Source organism: Miniopterus natalensis, chromosome X, assembly GCF_054644295.1.
Source record: "Miniopterus natalensis isolate mMinNat1 chromosome X, mMinNat1.hap1, whole genome shotgun sequence".
NCBI classification, from domain to species: Eukaryota; Metazoa; Chordata; class Mammalia; order Chiroptera; family Miniopteridae; genus Miniopterus; species Miniopterus natalensis.
The window spans coordinates 84,966,470-84,972,493 of NC_142103.1; positions in this window are offsets into that span (position 1 = coordinate 84,966,470).

Here is a 6,024-nt window from a genome sequence, read left to right on the forward strand (position 1 = left end):
ATTAATAGCAAAGGTAAATAGAACTTTGCAAATTTCACAAGTAGGCGAAATTTCTCTACAAAATTTCACACTTATATTCATTCCACCAAGAACTTTTAGGTTAGAGAAAGTTTTCAAATTATTTTCGAAAAGATGCCTATTGCCTATGTCTATTTTCAGTAACACAGGCACAAAGGACATATTTCAAGACACAACTCTTGCTGCCAAAGTAATTAGTAGATGCTTAAATCAGCCACCGATTAGTCAGCAGGAAAATGTGTTGTTACTGTTTTAATAAACAAAGAAAAATGTTGACTATAGTTTGAGAAAATTATTTTTGTTTTTCATCTTTCTAAGAGTTCTTACAACCCAGGTAATAAAAATATAAAAGTTCTAGAGCTTTGTTTCACATAGCCCTTTGCCTACACTGATACTTTATTTAAAGTGATCATGTTGCTGAATTTGCTTATTGAGAAGTGAGGATATACTTTTGTTCTAAAGGACTTAAATGACATCTTTAAAAGTAGATTTGCAAATTAAAATGGTGTTCATTTTATCTAATGTACAGTGGACATTTCTAAAATTAAATACTTAGGAAGCTTTCTCAACAAAATCTCTGCCTGTTTTCCCTGTATTAATTTGTCATTTAAATCACTGGCAGTCCAGCTAGGTGTGGCTCAGCGGTTGAGCATCGACCTAGGATCCAGGCAATCGGGGTTCGATTCCCGGTCAGGGCACGTGCCCGGGTTGCAGGCTTGATCCCCAGCAGGGGGCGTGCAGGGGGCAGCCGATCAATGACTCTCTCATCATTGATGTTTCTATCTCTCTCTCCCTCTCCCTTCCTCTCTCTGAAATCAATAAAGGTATATTTAAAAAAATTAAAAAATAAATCAAAAATAAATCACTGGCAATAGAACTGAAGATTTTATGTAAGAGAGTAAGTTGATATCTGGTATTGACTGAGGACATGACATTTGCAGTTAGTCTGAAGTGGTAAATTTTTTTCTTTTTTAAATATATCTTTATTGATTTCAGAGAGAGGAAGGGAGAGGGAGCGAGAGAGAGAAACATAATGATGAGAGAGTCATTGATCGAGCCCGCAACCCGGGCATGTGCCCTGACCGTGAATCGAACCCCGATCGCCTGGATCCTAGGTTGACGCTCAACTGCTGAGCCACGCCTGGCTGGGCCGAAGTGGTAATATTTGAAAAAACTTACAAGAAGAATCACTATTTTGTTGATTCTCTTTTTATTATGGGAAAACTCCAAATACGTGCAGAAATAGAATAATTATTCTCCATGCACTCATCATCCAATATGAACACTTATCCATTCATGGCCAGTCCTGCTTCAGGTATATATATATGCCCACCCCCCTCCCCACCTTCGATATTTTTTGAAGAACATCTCAGACGTTCTAATCTGCAAATATTTTCTATTAATCTCTAAAAGTAAATAGCCATGATATCATTATATCTAAAAATTAACAATTCCTTAATATCAACACATGTCAAATATTCATTTTGTGCTAATTTCCAAGTTTTAGAATTCTCATATATCTTAACCTTTATTATGAAATAAGTATAGTTGGAAGGGAAGATGGTGGCACTCTGACAAGAAGCAGAGTGCCCTTGTTCCCAGCCACAGACTGGATTTACAGCTAAAACACTGCTTAGCCAACTTGGAAAAACAAGGGAAATATACCTAAATGGACATATTTTGAGTAGGGAGCACTGAGGAAACATCACAGAGTCTGGTAGGAGTGGGGGTGTAAAAAGGGGGGGTCCCCCCTGAAGCTAGTGTTTGGCTGCGAGGCCGAGGGTTAGAGGAGGCAAAGCTCCCTCCCCTTGGGAGTACGGACTGGTATCCAAAAGCTGGGATCTCAAACCCGGAGCAGAGGAGAAGGGAAGGAGAGCCCGTGCAGGGTGGGCAGAGGAAGCCAGGGGAACAGTGTGCCTGTGAGGAGGGGACCACGCCTTTCAATGAAACAACATGCCTAATGGTGGCAGCTGAGACAGGAGACATTCACCCTGGGTGCTAACCACAAGAAAGGCTGTCCCACAGGGTGTGGCTTCCCAATAGAAAGGGGCCAGAGGGCTGCACTCAGCAGCTACCTATAGGGACCCTCTGCTTTCCTGTAGGGCATTATGTAGAACCCCAGAAAGCATTTGAACTGTGAGGCATGGGGAAGGGGAAGAGAGCCCTCCATCCACCAGAGAGAGACCAGAGCCGCCAGTAGAGCAGGTTGGGTCTCCAGCTGCCTGAGATGCTGGTGCAGTGAATCAGGGAGAGAGCCCAGATAGCATGCACAGAGCTTCCCCAGCTTTGCTGAGATCAGCTGTGCAGAAGGCCTGCGTGGGGCTGACTTTGTGACCCCTCCTTCTTGGATCCGAGCTTCAAGGATGCCAGATAGTCGCAAAGTACATTCTCTGCCTGTTTGTTGCTTTGTACATTTTTGATTGCTGAGCGGATGTCCACCTTCCTGGCTTGCACTGGGGAGACAGACCAGGGAAAGCTGGGATTTGTGCCTGCATTATGGAGAGTTTGAACAGAGTGCCCTGTGAGATCAGCCAACGAGAACTGGGAAAGGAGGGGCAGAGCATGCCTACCTCTCCCACAGGCTAAGATCACCACCCTCAACTGGAAAGGGGATGGTTCAACTCGCTGAAGCTGCAGATATCCCCCGCAGGGCACAGTTCTGAGGGGGAAGGGAGAACAGGTCACAGGAGGACAAGAGAAGAGTAAGACTCTCAGCGACTATTGTTTGGGAACTGGAGGAAAAGCTTAAAACCCCTTCTTGGGGCTGGGCAGGAAACCTGCTCACCAGAGTCTCTTTTGATCAATCCCACTGAGCCCAGGCCACTGAAGCCACCCATACAGAAAAGGCAACAGAATGAATTCAATTTGAACCTGCAGCAGGCCACTGTACAGGGAACTAGAATTGGAGGATTTGGTAGAAATAAAGGAGTTGGCTTTGAAGCAGAGACTAACTTCCCCACAGTGAGTGCCTGACAGTGAAATCTCCAAGTAAGAGGAGCAATAGCCAGAGCTACACTAGCCGGCCTGCACCCTAGACTCTCTTCAGAAGACTCTGGAGTAAGACCAGGCAACCACAAGGGGGAGACAAAATTGGTGACAAGTGGAGGTGATTCACAGACAGCCTTAGACCAATCAGCTACATAAGGACACCGGAGCCAAACCTAGAAAGCTCCTGACATTGGTTGACGCAAAAGTACCTCCCAGGAGATATGAAATCAGCATACAAAACAGAGAGCCTCAGACAACATAAGCTGCCCAGACAAAACTCACCTAGATGACTTTAAACTTTTTATTTTCATTTAAATTTTTTATAGAAGGAAATTTTTTTTTAACTTTTTAATGGATTTTAATTTTTTAATTAAATTTTTTAGGATTTCTTTTGTCTTTGCTTGTTTTTTTGTTTTGTTTTGTTTGTCTTATTATCAAGATTTTCTTGATAGTGTCTGCTTTATTACTGGGATATTATCATTATAATCAATAAATTTGTTGCTTTTCTCTATTGTTCTTCCATATCCCTTATTGCTCTCCTTCCCTGACCTTGCTTTACCTCTCTGTACTGGTTCCATTGGCATAACTTTCATTTTTTTTCTTTTTCTCCTCTTTTATTCTCTGTCTTCCTGTCTTTTTGTTTGTTTCATTGTGTTTGTCTTTTCCTTTTTTTTTTTTCTTTTTCAACCATTTTCTTATTCCTCTTCTCTACCCTTATTTTTTTGCTCACCCTTCTTTCCTTTTAGAATCTTTTCTCTGTCCCTTTTATCTCCCAGTAGCTTCTCTATTTTTAAAATTTTTATTTTATTTCATTTTTACTAGTAGCAATAATATCCTTTTCTCTCTGACTTTTTTGCTTTAGCATTTGTGTTCTCACTTCACTCTCCCAATTCTACTTTCTCTTGGGTTGTTTTCATTGTGATTGTCAGGATATTTTGTAAGTTTCTATTTGTTTCATGGCAGTTTTGTTGTGTTTTGTTTTGCCCTGTCAACACCTGTACAGCAGCTCACACGATGTGCTTGTGGCTGAACCTCACAGTTAGCCAATCTGAAAAGAGAGTCCTCCAATGAATGGGTCAACAACAATCTAGACCCAATCACAACAAAAGAGCCCAAACAACCCACAAAAAGGACACTCCTAGAGCATATAGCTCAGAAGTATAAGGAAAACACACCTCTGGGCCCTGCTGGATATACATCACAAAATCCCACCTCACAAGACTGGGAGATGGCAAATTAATATACAGATACAAACACCAAGAGTCACTAAAATGGGGAGAAAAAGAAACAACCTCTAAAGTAAAGAAAAGGAAAAATCACCAGAAAAAGACCTTGACAAGATGGAGTCAAGCAAGTTATCAGAAATAGAGTTCAGAGTGATGGTTAAAAAGATGCCCAAGGAAATTTATGAGAACCACAAGACACTTAATGGAAAGGTCCAGGAACTTAGTGAAAGCTTTATCAGCATGAAAAAACATATAGATATGATGAGTAAGAACCAGGCAGAAATGAGGAATACTATATCTGATATCAAGAATACACTGGAAGGAATTGAAAGCAGGTTCAATGAAGCAGAGGATAGAATAAGTGAATTAGAAGATAAGGCAGAAAAAAACAATCAGAGCAGCAAAAAGAAAAAAACACTTAAAAAGCATGAGGACAGTCTAAGGGAGCTTTGGGACAACATGAAGGGAAACAACGTTCACATTATAGGGGTGCCAGAGGGGGAGAAAAGTCAGCAAGGGATAGAGAACCTCGTGGAAGAAGAAATGACAGAAAACTTCCCTAAGCTGGTGAAGGAGAAAGCCACAAAAGTTCAGGAAGCCCAGAGGGTTCCAAACAAGAAGAACCCAATGATACCCACTCCAAGACACATCATAAATAAAATGGCCGATGTTAAGAACAAAGAGAGAATATTAAGGGCTGCAAGAGAGAGACAAGCAGTGACCTACAAGGGAACCCCCATAAGGCTGACAGTAGATTTCTCAACAGAAACACTTCAGGCTAGAAGGGAGAGGCTGAAGTTCTCAAAGTAATGAAAAGCAAGAACCTGCAACCAAGACTGCTTTATCCAGCAAGGTAATCATTCCAAATTGAAAGTGAAATAAAGAGCTTCCCAGAAAAAAGGAGGGTAAAGGAGTTTACTACACCAAACCAGCATTGCCAGAAATGGGAAAGGGACCGCTTTAAGAAGAAGAAGAAATATTGAGAGAAAGGTCCATCAGCATAAAGAGCAAAAGATTCACAAAGGCTGAAAGCGAATGGAGGGGGAAAAATATTCCACGCAAATAGAACTGAAAAAAAAAAACTGAAGTAGCAATACTTATTTCTGATAAAATAGACTTCAAATAAAGACCATAACAAGAGACAACGAAGGACACTACATAATACTAAGGCGATAGATCCAACAGGAGGAAATAACCCCCATAAATATGTATAGACCTAATATAGGAGAACCTAAATATATAAAAATTTCTTGGTGGACTTTAAGGGGGAGATCGACAGCAACACAATCATCGTGGCAGAATTTAACACCTCACTGTTATCATTGGATAGATCATCAAGAAAAAACTCAACAGGAAACAGTGTAAAAAACACAGTAGCTCTAATGGATTTAAACGATATTTACAGAGCATTTCATCCCAAAGCAGCAGAATACACATTCTTTTTAAGTGCACATGGAACATTCTCAAAAATACACCACATGTTAAAGCACAAAACAAGTCTCTACAAATTCAAGAAGACTGAAATATCAAGCATCTTCTCGGATCACAATAGCATGATACTAGAAATCAACCACTATAAAAAAATGCAAAAATATTCAAACCCTTGGAGGCTAAATAGCATGTTATTAAACAATGAATGGGCTACCAATGAGATAGTGGAAGAAATCAAAAACTTTCTGGAAAAAAAAAACAAAAATGAAAAGACAACAACCTAAAATCTATGGGACACAATGAAAGCAGTCTGAGAAGAAAAGTTCATAGCATTACAGGCCTACATCAAGAAGTAAGAAAA